The sequence below is a fragment of the Hibiscus syriacus genome, unplaced genomic scaffold (genome assembly GCF_006381635.1).
Source record: "Hibiscus syriacus cultivar Baekdansim isolate YM2019G1 unplaced genomic scaffold, ASM638163v2 tig00110647_pilon, whole genome shotgun sequence".
Taxonomy (NCBI): Eukaryota; Viridiplantae; Streptophyta; class Magnoliopsida; order Malvales; family Malvaceae; genus Hibiscus; species Hibiscus syriacus.
This window is the reverse complement of record NW_024062811.1, coordinates 151,049-166,716: the sequence shown is the minus strand read 5'-3', so window position 1 is coordinate 166,716 and position 15,668 is coordinate 151,049.

Genomic DNA, 15,668 nt, shown 5'->3' with positions numbered 1-15,668 from the left:
TCCTAAGGAGCTCATTACTACTAAAGTAAGGATATCTACACACAAATGGATACCTAGGGGACTAGTATTTTGGAAACTAATAAATATGGACCAAAAGAATTTGGGTACCAAAAATTAGAAATTAATCTATGTTTGTAGGAAAAGGAGCATTGCTACAAGGCACGGGAAACAAATCCAAATTCATGGTACCTTGATAGTGGATGCTCAAGACACATGACCGGAGACAAAAACCGATTCATTGAGCTTAATGCCAAAAATGGAGGAGAAGTGACTTTTGGTGATGATCAAAAGGTCAGATTGAAGGTATTGGTACTATTGGTACCTCTTCCATACAAATTAAGAATGTTTTATATGTGAATGGATTAAAGCAATCTATTGAGTATTAGTCAATTTTGTGATAAGGGATTCAATGTCATGTTGATATAATGGTTAAAGTCATTGACATTGCATCTAATCGGATTATGCTTGTTGGTCATAGAATAGGAAACATATATGGTGCATTTAGATTCTATTGATATGACTAATTTGTGCCTAGTTGCTAAGGATGAACATGATAGTTGGTTATGGCATAGGAGACTAGGACATATAGTATGAGTGTTTTGCAATGGCTAATTCAAGGTGATTTAGTTCGAGGATTGCCTAAAGCTTAAATTGATAATAATAAAATATGTGATGCTTGTGCTAAAGGAAAACAAAAGCGAGTTTCTTTTAAATCTATTAATGACGTATCAACTAGTAGAGTATTTCAATTGATCCATATAGATCTTTTTGGGCCAACTAGGACTACTAGCTTGGGTGGAAAACAATATGCATTTGTCTTGGTAGATGACTATTCTAGATCTACTTGGGTTCTATTCTTAAGTACTAAAGATGATGCATTAGAAAAAATTATCATATTTTCAAAGTAATCCAAAACGATAAAGGTTACTCTATAACTAGTGTTAGGAGTGATCATGGCACTGAATTTGAAAATCTTGGATTTACTGAGTTTTATAATTCTAATGGTATTAGTCACAATTTTTCAGCACCTAGAACCCCTCACAAAATGGAGTTGTTGAGAGGAAAAATCGAACTTTAGAAGAAATGGCTAGAACCATGCTTTGTTAAAATAATTTGCCAAAATATTTTTGGGCGGAAGCCACAAATACCGCTTGTTATGTTGTAAATCGAGTAATGATTAGACCAATTTTAAAGAAAACTCCATATGAAATTTTCAAAAAAAAAAAGCCTAACATAGCTATTTTCATCCTTTTGGATGTAAATGTTTTGTTTTGAACAACGGTAAAGAAAACCTTGGCAAATTTGATGCTAAAAGTGATGAAGGAATTTTTCTAGGTTATTCCTTAAATTCTAAAGCTTATCGATTATTTAATAAAAGAACTTTAGTTGTAGAAGAGTCTATACATGTTGTTTTCGATGATAACCTCCTTCCAAGGAAGGATTCTTGTGTGAATGATGATGTAGGTGTTATAAATACAAATGACATTAAACATGGCGTTGGAGAACCATCATCAAAGGAAGAAACGAAAAATGAGGAAACTCATGTTCCTCTAGAGAATCCAACCATTGAAGAAGGGAAGTCTTACCCAAGGGAATACAACTATGTCAAGGATGGTGAGATTATAGGTGATCTATCCAAAGGGGTAACAACTCGATATTCTCTTAGAAATATTTGTAATTAAATTTTTCATCATAGAACCTAAAAATATTAGAAGCATTAAATGATGAACATTGAATTATGGCTAGAAGAATTATCAATTGAGAGAAGTAAGTATGGACATAGTTGAAAGGCCTAGTAATAAATCTACTGTAGGTACTAAATGGGTATTTAGGAATAAGCTTGATGAGAGTGGTAATATAGTGAGAAACAAGGCTAGACTTGTTGCTCAAGGGTATACTCAAGAAGAGGGCATAGACTATGACGAAACATATGCTCCCGTAGCTAGGATGGAAGCAATTAGAATGTTACTAGCATTTGCATGTTTTCATGAATTTAAATTATATCAAATGGATATTAAAAGTGCATTTTTAAATGATTTTATAAAAGAAGAAGTGTATGTGGAACAATCTCCAGGTTTGAAGATTCAAAAATTCTGGATCATGTTCTTAAATTGACAAAATCACTTTATGGTTTAAAACAAGCTCCAAGACTTGGTATGAATATTGTCAATTTTTTAATTGAAAAAGGTTTTCAAAGGAAAGGTTGACACTATATTGTTTTTAAAGCATAAAGGTAAAAATTTATTAGTAGCTCAAATTTATGTTGATGATAATATTTGGTTCTGCTAATGATGTTCTTTGCCAAGAATTTTCCAAGCTAATGCAAAGTGAATTCGAAATGAGCATGATGGGGGAGCTCTCATTTTTCTTGGGACTCCAAATCAAGCAAAAGAAAAGATGCATCTTCATCAATCAAGCTAAGTACGTCAAAGATATGCTCAAGAAGTTTGGACTGGAAAATGGCAAACCTCATGACACTCCAATGAGCTCTTCAACAAAGCTTAAATTAGATGAAGGAGGTAAATGTGTAGATGTTAAATATAGGTCAATGATTGGATCTTTACTTTATCTAACTGCAAGTAGATCAGACATTATGTTTAGTGTTTGCTTATGTGCTAGATTTCAATCATGCCCTAAGGAATCACATTTACTAGCTGTTAAGAGAATCTTTAGATACCTTAAAGACACCTAGTTTAGGACTTTGGTATCCTAGAGACTCTAGCTTTAGCTTGCATTTTTCTGATGCGGATTATGGAGGATGCAAATTAGATAGGAAAAGCACCTCCGGTACTTTCCAATTCCTTGGAAATATGCTGATTTCTTGGTTTTCAAAGAAACAAAATTGTGTTTTTCTACCACTGAAACCGAATACATTTCAGCTGGTAGTTGTTGTGCACAAGTTTTATGGATGAAACAAAAACTTTTTGATTTGGAATTGAAGTTGGTACCATTCCTATCAAGTGTGACAATACTAGTGCTATTTGTCTCACTAAAAATCCCATCCAACACTCTAGAACTAAGCACATTGAAATAAGACATCACTTCATTAGAGACCATGTCACTAAGAAAGATGTAGTTCTAGAATTTGTTGATACTTTGCACCAATTCGCGATATTTTTACAAAACCTTTAGACAAGGAAAGATTTTGGACATTTAGGAGAGAATTAGGTTTAACCAACCTATCTTCACTTAGTGTTTAAAATAATTTTAGTACTTTTAAGACTAATGAAAAATGCTAATTTTTAATTGCATTCATTGCTATTAGTTAGGGGGAGTTTATGATTCTTGATGAAAAATTAATTTTATGTTCAAATATCATTTAAAGAATAATTTGATTGTTTGGATATGATTAATTTTCAATATATGAGTTCCAATACCACAAGAGAAAATTAATTTAGCATTTTGTGTGTTTAAAATCGGATTTTAGCATTTGGTGCAGAGGGAATCGATACCCCCATGAGGGAACCGATTCCCCCTAGGGGAACCGATTCCCCCCTAGGGGAACCGATTCCCCATAGGGGAATCGATACCCCCTGGGGTTCTGGATTTATCGGGCAGAACCTCACATTTTTGCTCAAACCTCTTCTTCTTCTTCCTTCCGCCGTTTTCTCCTCTTAAACTCTCAAGTCTCCATTTTTGCCTCAAATCATCGGTTTTAATCAGAATTCAATTCAAATATCATCTTCTAAACTTTTTCATCATTAAAATTGTGCAAACAACATCAAAATCCACTCAATCTCATCCTTCAAGGTAAAATTTTCTAAACTCTCTATTTCATTGATTTTGAACATAGGACTAGTTTTAATTAGTTCTAGATAGAAATAGTGATCGGACATTGATTGTTTAGTGATTAGAAACTAGATATTACAACTAATTTTATCAAAAACACAAGAATTTTCTAAAAATTATTGAAATTTTTGAAATAATTTTTTAAAAATTATTGTGTTTTGATTGAATTATGTTGTTGTTATGAAAACTATACATATATTGTTTCTCAAAACCGTATTTTTCAAAAGTTTTCAAAAACTTTGCCCATTAGGATTGATTTAGAGAACCTTGAAATATTGAGGACTCAATTGAGTTTTAGGATTGATTGAATTGCATACATGTGTTTTCAAAATTGCAGGTTATCCATTCTATTCCGATTTCCTAAACCATGTCCAATCCTAAATGTGCTAGGTCATCATCTAGTCGCTCACACCGTCAACCAAATCCACCTCCAAATCCTCATCATTTTCCTGAAAATCCAATTCCTAATCCTAATCCCATTGATCCTAATTTGACTATCCAAAACTCGTGCTTCAATCATCCTGGTCCTAGAAATCATCGTTTTTGGTATTATCAATATTTCGACTCTTACAAAATTAGAGAAGAACGTTCCTTCTCGTCAAGCTATGTTAGATATTAATTTTAAATATCTTCCTCTTTTACAAGAGTGGAAATTTGACAAACTCTTTGAACTTGAACCCATTGTCTACCATAAACTTGTTCGTATTTTCTATTCTAATGCCGTTTGTGTTAAAAACTGAACTGAAACCGAAAACATAGGAATTTGTTCCTACCTCCTAGGACAATTCTTATATATTGACTCGGCTTACATAGCCAATGCACTCGGATTAGATAATGATGGTATTTCAAATGAAAAACAAATCTTAGGATCTCGTTATAAAAGAAGGGATAGTGCAAGTGTCTTAGACCTTCATGAACGTTTTCTTTATCTAATGATTTCTTGGTGGTTTGGACCATCCGGAGGTCGTTATTCTACTCTTAGAGCCTTGGATCTTTGGTGGTTACATTATTTTGAAAATGGTATTAAAAAACCTACCTCAGATCATTTTTGCTAAAATTGTTGAAACCGTAACCTTGTACCTAACAAGAAACTCTGTTCATCTCTAGTTTACGGTTGCTAGTTCTTCACGAGCTCAACTAGAAGCTGATGACGATCCCGAGCTTCAACAATTAATGCGAGACATCGATGAAGCCGAAGATGAGCCTGAGCAGCCCGAGGAGCAAGCACAACAAACGCATCAAATGCCTCCATATTTTCAATCCTTTATGGAGACATTCAATTTCCGATATGCGACCATGGATTCGCGCTTTACTTCTATAGAGTCCCATTTATCCACAATGGGAGCTCAACAATTAGAAATCCTCTGAGAGATGCGCACAAAAAAAATTCGATGAATGAACGTATTGATGCACTCTCACACGAGCTCGTTTTCCTCCTCCCGATCCGGATGTTTAATTCTGTTTAACTTTAAAACTTTGAACTAAAAGATTATTGTTTCAACATTTTGTGGATTGTTAGACTTTGGATTTGTTTGGATGTTTGAATTTATACATTTGGTTTAATTAAATTTATTGCATCATTTACAGCATGTTAGATAATGACCAATTTTCCATATCACATTGTTTATGAATATAGATTATGAAACTAATGGCTAACATTTCTCTTGATTGTGATCTTAGCAGCTTAAACTATAATCAAATTGGCTAAATGATTTCAAAAACCTTGTTAAAATCTTTTACGAATCTTTTTGATTTAACAAAAAGGGGAGAAGTGTTAAATATTTAAATGTATTTTAAATGGGAGAAGTGTTAAAGTAAGGGGGAGTAATTTTTCAAAAATGTCATTTTGATTTCAAAATCTTAAAATTACTAAAATGTTTTGTTATATCAAAAAGGGGGAGAATGTTGAAAACATTTTGATATTTCGATATAACAAATTAAGTTAAATGAATTTTAAGATTTTCCAAAAAGTTTTTCTAAGTATATTCGATATAATTATTCGAATATCAAAACATTACTCTAAATCTTTCAAAAATTTTTAATCCTTACTCAAGTGTAAAATTAATTAATCTTAAAACAATTTCAAAATAATTTTACAAAGTATTTCGAACCATTTCAAAGCCAAAAATTCCAGATTGCTCAGGGAACCGATTCCCCCCAAGGGGGTATCGATTCCCCCTGAATGGTTTGGCTTCTGAGAATTCCAGTATGCTCGGAGGGAACCGATTCCCCCCAGGGGGTACCGATTCCCCCCTGCGTAACGATCGAAATATTTGAATTTTACACTTAGGGAACCGATTCCCCATAGGGGGTACCGATTCCCCCCCACGCTCCAAGTTGTTTTATTAATTGTTTTCACACTAAAATGACTATATTATCTTCTCTAATCATCCCCAACATTCAGAAGTGATCAAGGTGTATTTAAGCAAGCTTAGAAGCCATTGATGAACAACAAGAAACATCAAGCAATTAGAATCAAGAGAGAATCAAAGAGAAAGCATCAAACCTCAAGTTTGAGCATTTCAAGCCTATTTTGTCATTCAATATTCATTTGCTTTCAAGAACACTTATTGTGCTCAAATTCATTCTGAGTGTTCTTTTCTTTGTTCTAGAATTGTGCAAACAATCTACCTTGTGAGGATTTTCCTTGTAACTTTGCAAATTTGTATTGTTCTCTTTGGGAGAGAGTGTTCTCAAGAATTTGGGTATAATTCTTGAGGGTTTGTAAGGTTACTCTTTGTCCTCAAAAGAAAGAAAATTAGTGAATTTGTGAAAAATCCTTAGTGTGGATAGCTAAGGTAGTGGACGTAGACTTTGGTTGAGAAAGTCGAACCACTCTAAATCGCTGTGCAATTTCTTTCAATTTTCTGCAAAAGCTTCCACCAAAATTTTATTGCCAATTCACCCCCCTCTTGGCAAATTCGTCAATCGATTAACTCAACAATAAGTCTTTCAAGCATGATGATTAAATCCTTCGGGAAATTTGTAAGCCTTCACCGAAGAGTAGTGAAGCAAATCCATCAGTAAGTGCCATCAGTAAGTCTTTCGAGCATGATAATGAAATCCTTTGGGTCATCAGTAAGTCTTTCGAGCATGATGATTAAATCTTTCGGGTCATTTGTGAATCTTTCGAGCAAGATGATAAATCCTTCGGGTCATCTATAAGTCCTTCAGGAAGGATGTTTTCACACCAAGATGATAAGTCATCCAAGCCATCCTAAGCTTCACCGAAGAGTAGTGAAGCAAATCCATCCTAAGCCTTCACCAAAGAGTAGTGAAGCAAATCGATCTCGAGTCCAAATTCCCCACAGAAAGGGTGGAGCAGATCCCTTATCAATTTTTTAAAGCAAGGAGATGGAACTGGACGAAAATGCGTTATCTTTTTTTTTATCTTTGCCCTATTCTTGTTAACACAAGAATGAGCAAAGAGGGGTAGCTGCAGAAACCCATTTTTTTCGGGATATAATAATAATTATTATTATATTATTATATTATTATTAATATTATTAATATTTGTTGAGTTAATCAATTGATAGAATCGGCCAAGAGGGGGGTGAATTGGCAATTAAAATTTGGTGGAAGCTTTTGCAGAAAAATTGAAAGTAATTGCACACGATTTAGAGTGGTTCGACTTTCTCAACCAAAGTCTACGTCCACTAGCTTAGCTATCCACACTAAGGATTTTCCACAAATTCACTAATTTGTCTTTCTTTTGAGGAAAAAGAGTAACCTTACAAACCCTCAAGAATTATACCCCAAATTATTGAGAACACTCTCTCCCAAAGAGAACAATACAAATTTGCAAACTTACAAGGAAATCCTCACAAGGTAGATTGTTTGCACAATTCTAGAACAAAGAAAAGAACACTCAAGAATGAATAAAATTGAGTACAAGTAGTGTTCTTGAAAGAAAAATGAATATTGAATGAAAAATAGGCTTGAAATGCTTAAACTTGAGGTTTGATGCTTTCTCTTTGATTCTCTCTTGATTCTAGTTGCTTGATGTTTCTTGTTGTTGATCAATGGCTTCTAAGCTTGTTTAAATACACCTTCAAATGATTCTGAATGTTGGGGATGATTAGTGGAGTCAATAGAGTCATTTAAGTGTGAAAATAATTAATTAAAGTAGTTGGGAGCGTTAGTGCATCGATGCATACCCTAGGTGCATCGGTGTAAAATTCAAATATTTTGACCGTTGGACTCTCAGTGTATCAGTGCACTAAGAGTGCATCGATGCATGAAATGCATTCGATGTTTTAAAATAGCCTGAGTGCATCAATGCATGGTCTTGTGCATCGATGCATCAAATGCACTAAGTGCATCGATGCATGGTATGTGCATCAATGCATAAAATGCATTCGATGTTCAATTAATTCCATGGTGCATCGATGCATGGATTGGTGCATCGGTGCATCACTTTGAAAATTTTATTTTAGGCTTGATTTTAGTTCAAAATACTTTATGAAAATTGTTTCAAAAATAGTTCAAGTATAAAACACAATTTTACACAATTAGTAAGGTTTGAAATAATCTTGAAATACTTGGAGTAATAATTTGATATTCGATTAATTGAATCGAATATACTTCAGAAAATCATTTGTAAAATCTTAAAATTCATTTAAACTTAGTTTGTTATATCGAAATATCAAAATATTTTCAACAATCTCCCCCTTTTTGATATAACAAAACTCTTGAGTAATTTTAAGATTTTCTTTGAAAAATAAGTTTTGAAATCAATTTTGAAATTACTCCCCCTTACTATAACACTTCTCCCCTTTAAAACTTTTAACACTTAAAACTTCTCCCCCTTTTTGTTAAATCAAAAAGACTCAAAAACTGAGTGAAAGAAGACTTTAAAAAACATAGCCAATTGATTAAACATTTTAATTGAATATAGCTTAAGCTGCTAAGATCAAAGATCAAAAGAGAGGTTAGCCATTAGTGTTCATAATCAATATTCAAATCAAATGCGAAATGGTAAATTGGTCATAATGCAACTAAGATGTCAATAATGCAAAATTAATAAACATGAAGCTCATAAGATCAAACCAAATAAATAAAAAGTTCAAACATCCAACAATAGTTAAACAATTCAAAACAACAAAATGTTTTAATAATCCAAGTTTTAAGTTTTAATCCCAAATAAATCAAAATAAAATAAGTCTAGTCATCCATAGAAGATCGGGAGGCGGATGAGGAAATCGGGCTTGCATCTCAGAGAGAGAACATCCATGCGTGCAAGCATCTCCCTTTGAAACTCCATCTGACGAGCTTCCAAAGTGTCTAAGCGTTGATTTACTTCTTCGTGAGTAGCAGTCAAGTGGGATTCGATGGAAGCATACCGTAGATCAAATGTCTCCAAAAACGAACGAAATATGGAGGCATTTGATTTTCTTGTGAGTTGGTTCGGTGCAGGCTCCTCATCAGGTACTGATCATCGATGTCTTGCATAACCTATTGAAATTCATGATCATCGTCAGTAGCCAGAGTCGGAGGAGGAGGAGGAGCACGAGAGGAGCTAGGAGCAGCTCGTGAGGAACTAGCTCCCGGAGTTTGCTTACCGGGTCTAAAAACCCATTGACCGGTTACCTCGTCTTGTTTCCAATCTGCTTTCTTCAAGGATGTAATATTGATTTGGTTTTGGAGTGGGATAGGATTGTCGAGAGAGACATCTAGACCATGTTTGATAAAGAGGTTACTAAGAAGACATCTATAAACTAATGTTTCGACATGTTTTGAAGGAACAATGTTTATGACATCAACTAGTTGACTGAAGATAATGTGGGGTAGATTGATTTTGATTTTATTTTTGAGATAGTGCATCCACCACAAATCCCTAATACGAAGAATGGAGTACCTACCTCCGGATGGTCTAAACCACCAAGAGATCATCAGATGAAGAAAACGATCATGATGAGATCGTAGAGTACTAACACTAGCTTTGGAACATAGGGGTAATCTACAGTTTCATTCTCATTATATATTCCATCATCATCTAACCTAAAATGGAAAGCTATAGTTTTGGGGTCAATATTAATATATTGGCCTAAGAGATAAGATCTAATGACTATAGTTCCACATTGAGTTTCGTTTTGAATACATACCGCATTGGAATAGAAAATGCAGACTAATTGTTGATAGACGATAGGTTTGAGCTGAAACAATTTATCAAACTTCCAAGCTTTAAGAATAAGAAGGTATTCAAAGTTAATATCTATCATAGCTTGAAGAGAAGGAATACGCTCTTCCCGGATTCTATAAGTTTGAAAAGAATTTCTGTACCTAGAGTATAATTTGTCTCTACGACGCTCAGGCATGTTAAAACAAGATCCTAATAGAGATGTAGGTGGAGGAGGATCGGGATTAGGAGGTTGGTTTGAACGAACAACTCGAAGAAATCCTAGGGCGTTTGGGATTAGACATGGTTTAGAGATCGGAAAAAGGAAAGAAATAGATAACCTGCAAATTGAAAAACATGTATGCACAATAATCAATCCCAAAACTCAATTGAGTCCGCAATAATCAAGGTTCTCTAAAACAATCCTAATGGCCAAAGTTTTGAAAACTATTTGAAAATATCATTGGAAATATTGCAATACATATAGTTTTCATAAAAACAATATAATGAAGTCAAAAACATCAATGATTTTCATTTTTTTTAAATTTCGAATTTCAAAGAAAATTTTGAAAAATTGTGTGTTTTTGATGAAATTTGTTGTAAAATCTAGTTTAGAATCATCATATAACCAATGCCCGATATAATGTTCATCCTAGAACTAATCAAAACTATCCCTAACTTATAGAGACGAATTATATTCAATCAATCAAATTAATCCTTTAAATTTCATTTGAACATAAAATTAATTTTCATCAAGCAACATAAACTCCCCCTAACTAATAGCAATGAATTAATCAAAAATTACTATTATATGCATTTTTCATTTATTCTTAAAAGTGCTAAAATTATTTTAAACACTAAGTGAAGATAGGTCAGTTAAACCTAATTCTCTCCTAAGTGTCCAAAATCTTTCTTTTTCTAAAGGTTTTGTAAAGATATCCGCTAATTGGTGCAAAGTATCAACAAATTCTAGAACTGCATCTTCCTTAGCGACATGGTCTCTAATGAAGTGATGTCTAATTTCAATATGCTTAGTTCTAGAGTGTTGGATGGGATTTTTAGTGAGACAAATAGCACTAGTATTGTCACACTTGATAGGAATGGTGCCTACATCAATTCTATAATAAAAAAGTTGTTGCTTCATCCATAAAACTTGTGCACAACAACTACCGGCTGAAATATATTCCGCTTCAGTGGTAGATAATGCGACACAATTTTGTTTCTTTGAAAACCAAGAAATTAGCATATTTCCAAGGAATTGGCAAGAACAAGAGGTGCTTTTCCTATCTAATTTGCATCCTCCATAATCCGCATCAGAAAAGGCATGCAAGCTAAAGCTAGAGTCTTTAGAATACCAAAGTCCTAAACTAGGACTGTCCTTATGGTATCTAAAGATTCTCTTAACAGCTAGTAAATGTGATTCCTTAGGGCATGATTGAAATCTAGCACATAAGCAAACACTAAACATAATGTCCGATCTACTTGCAGTTAGATAAAGTAAAGATCTAATCATTGACCTATATAATTTAACATCTACACATTTACCTCCTTCATCTAAGTCAAGCTTTTTTGAAGAGCTCATTGGAGTGTCATGAAGTTTGCCATTTTCCAGTCCAAATTCTTGAGCATATCTTTGACTTACTTAGCTTGATTATGAAGATGCCATCTTTTATTTGCTTGATTTGGAGTCCCAAGAAAAATGAGAGTTCCCCCATCATGCTCATCTCAAACTCACTTTGCATTAGCGTAGAAAATTCTTGGCAAAGAACATCATTAGTAGAACAAATATTATATCATCAGCATAAATTTGAACTACCAATAAATCTTTACCTTTATGATTTAAAAACAATGTAGTGTCAACCTTCCCTTTTGAAAAACCTTTTTCAATTAAAAGTTTGACAATATTTCATACCAAGCTCTAGGAGCTTGTTTTAAACCATAAAGCTCTTTTGTCAATTTAAGAACATAATCTGGAAATTTTGAATCTTCAAAACCTGGAGGTTGTTCCACATACACTTATTCTTTTATAAAACCATTTAAAAATGCACTTTTAACATCCATTTGATATAATTTAAATTCATGAAACATTCAAATGCTAATAACATTCTAATTGCTTCCATCCTAGCTACAGGAGCGTATGTTTCATCAAAGTCTATGCCCTCTTCTTGAGTATACCCTTGAGCAACAAGTCTAGCCTTGTTTCTCACTATATTACCACTGTCATCAAGCTTATTCCTAAATACCCATCTAGTACCTACAGTAAATTTATTACTAGGTCTTTCAACTAATGTCCATACTTTACTTCTCTCAAATTGATTTAACTCTTCTTGCATAGCCATAATCCAATGTTCATCATTTAATGCTTCTTTAATATTCTTAGACTCTATGCGTGAGATAAATGTAACATAATTACAAATATTTCTAAGAGAAGATCGAGTTGTTACCCCTTTGGATGGATCACCTATAATCTCACCATCCTTGACATAGTTGTATTCCCTTGGGTAAGAGACTTCCTTTCTTCAATGGTTGGATTCTCGAGAGGATCATGAGTTTTCTCATTTTCGTTTCTTCATTTGATGATGGTTCTCCAACGCCATGTCTAACGTCATTTGTATTTATAACACCTACATCATCATTCACACAAGAATCCTTCCTTGGAAGGAGGTTATCATCGAAAACAACATGTATAGACTCTTCTATAACCAAACTTCTTTTATTAAATACTCGATAAGATTTAGAATTTAAGGAATAACCCAGAAAAATTCCTTCATCACTTTTAGCATCAAATTTGCCAAGATTGTCTTTACCGTTGTTAAAAACAAAACACTTACATCCAAAAGGATGAAAATAACTAATGTTAGGCTTTTTATTTTTGAAAAGTTCATATGGAGTTTTCTTTAAAATAGGCCTAATCATTACTCGATTAATAACATAACAAGCGATATTTGTGGCTTCCGCCCAAAATATTTGAGCAAATTGTTTTCAAAAAGCATAGTTCTAGCCATTTCTTCTAAAGTTTGATTTTTCCTCTCAAGAACTCCATTTTTTTGAGGGGTTCTAGGTGCTGAAAAATTATGGCTAATACCATTAGAATTACAAAAATCAGTAAATCCAAGATTTTCAAATTCAGTTCCATAATCACTCATCACACTAGTTATAGAGTAACCTTTTTCGTTTTGGATTAGTTTTGAAAAAGTGATGAATTTTTCTAATGCTTCATCTTTAGTAATTAAGAATAGAACCCAAGTGTATCTAGAATAGTCATCTACCAAGACAAATACATATTTTCCACCTAAGCTAGTAGTCCTAGTTGACCCAAAAAGATCTATATGGATCAATTGTAATACTCTACTAGTTGATACATCATTAATGGATTTAAAAGAAACTCGCTTTTGTTTTCCTTTAGCACAAGCATCACATATTTTATCATTATAAAATTTTAGTTTAGGCAATCCTCGAACTAAATCACCTTGAATTAACCGTTGCAAAACACTCATACTAGCATGTCCTAGTCTCCTATGCCATAACCAACTATCATGCTCATCCTTAGCAACTAGGCATAAATTAGTCACATTAATAGAATCTAAATACACCATGTAAATGTTTCCTATTCTATGATCAACAAGCATAATCCGATTAGATGCAATGTCAATAACTTTTCAACCATTAGTTTCAAACATGACATTGAATCCTTTATCACAAAATTGACTAATACTCAAAAGATTATGCTTTAATCCATTCACATATAAAACATTTTTAATTTGTATGGAAGAGGTATTACCTATTGTACATATACCTTCAATGTGACCTTTTGAATTATCACCAAAAGTCACTTTTCCTCCATTTTTGGCGTTAAGCTCTATGAATCGGTTTTTGTCCCCAGTCATGTGTCTCGAGCATCCACTATCAAGGTACCATGAATTTGAATTTTTTTCCTGTGCCTTGTAGCAATGCTCCTTTCCCTATAAACATAGATTAATTTTTGATTTTTGGTACCCAAATTCTTTTGGGTCCATATTCATTAGTTTCCAAAATCCTAGTCCCCTTAGGTATCCATTTGTGTATGATATCTTTATCTTTAGTAGTAATGAGTTCTTTAGGAACCCACATACTTCTAACGATTTTTGCATTAGAGGTTCTTTGGGGACCACTATGATTGTAGTTTTTAAAACCTTTTCTAATAAAGTTGGATTTTAAATTTTCTCCTTTTCAAAACGTTTTGTTCCAACTTTATCAAAAGAAGTTTAAAGATCATCAATTTTCTTTTAATAATCATCATTGACCTTTGAAAGTAAATTTTGCAAATCCAAAATTTTCTTTTCAAACTCTTCTAGTTTGAAAATCAAATCTTTGATTTTACTTTCAAGATCGTTGTTGGTTTTGGATATGAGTTTATTTTCATTTTTCAATTTTGAAACATCATTTTTATATTTTAAAAACAATTTCTCATAATCCGAAGCCAACCCATTATATTCCTCTAATAGCTCATCATAGGATAAATCATCAAAATCGGGTTACCTTAGAATCTTCCCCGAATGCCATCAAGCACAAGTTTGCTACTTCTTGTTCCTCTTCATCGGAACTTTCTTCATCGCTCCATGTAGCCACATGAGCCTTGTGTTTATTCTTTGATTGACCCTTTCTCTTCAATTATGGGAAATCATATTTGATATGCCCCAGTTTTTGCATTCATAGCAAATGATAGGATCCTTTTCTTTTGGTTCATTTTTGAGGCCTTCATTTCGTTTGAATTTTCTTCCTTGGTAAGGTCTCATCATTTTTCTGAACCGTTTGGCAAACAATGCCATTTCCTCGTCATCGTCATATTCATTCGAATCACTATCATTTTTTGTGGATTTGAGAGCAACTCCAATGTTTTTCTTTTTCTCTTTCTCCTTTGGTGTTTCGTCAATCTTATCGAGGTCCACCTCATATTCAAGCATCATTTCATGAGTGAGGAGGGAACCGATTAATTCTTCAAGAGTTAACGTTAGGTCCTTAGACTGATGATTGTCGTCTTCTTTGATTGCCATTCATATCATATTTTGTGCTCTTGGACCAGATGAATACGAAAGAGTTTCATCTTGTACAACCGCCAAAGAAATATGGGACAAGCTTCAAGTCACTCATGAAGGTACCGATGAGGTAAAAAAATCTAAAATTAGTATTCTAACGCATAGCTATGAAAATTTCAGGATGAAACCAAATGAATATATCAAAGCTATGACGGATAGATTCTCAATGGTTGTGCAAAGAGGGCAGCTGTAGACACCTATTTTTTTGGGATATAATAATAATAATTATTATATTATTATTAATATTATTAATATTATTTATTTTTATTTCTTATAGGCTCAATTACAAGGCAACATTACACTTAGCAAATGGAGACCCAATCGAAGCAAGCCCGAACCAAGGCCATCAAAGATTCTAGAGGCCAGTTATCTTGTTCCCCCTCAACCGTTTCCCGTGCCTGCAATAAATAAACAAGGATAGGGCAACAGATACCAAAGATATGGGGATATCCAAAAAGGTTATCTTTTTTAAGAAAAAATATGTTTCAACACAACGAGTATTCCAAACAAATTTTACAGAAAGGGATCGAGATGGCAAAACAAAGAGGAACTGTTCCCATAGAAAATGGTATGGAGAGCTACGGTGGTGGGATTGAGCTAGGGAAACAAAATGTGGGAGATATCCCAGGATCGTTGGTGATGAGGATCAAGAACCTTGAGAATTTTACTGAGAAGCCTAGGAGGTC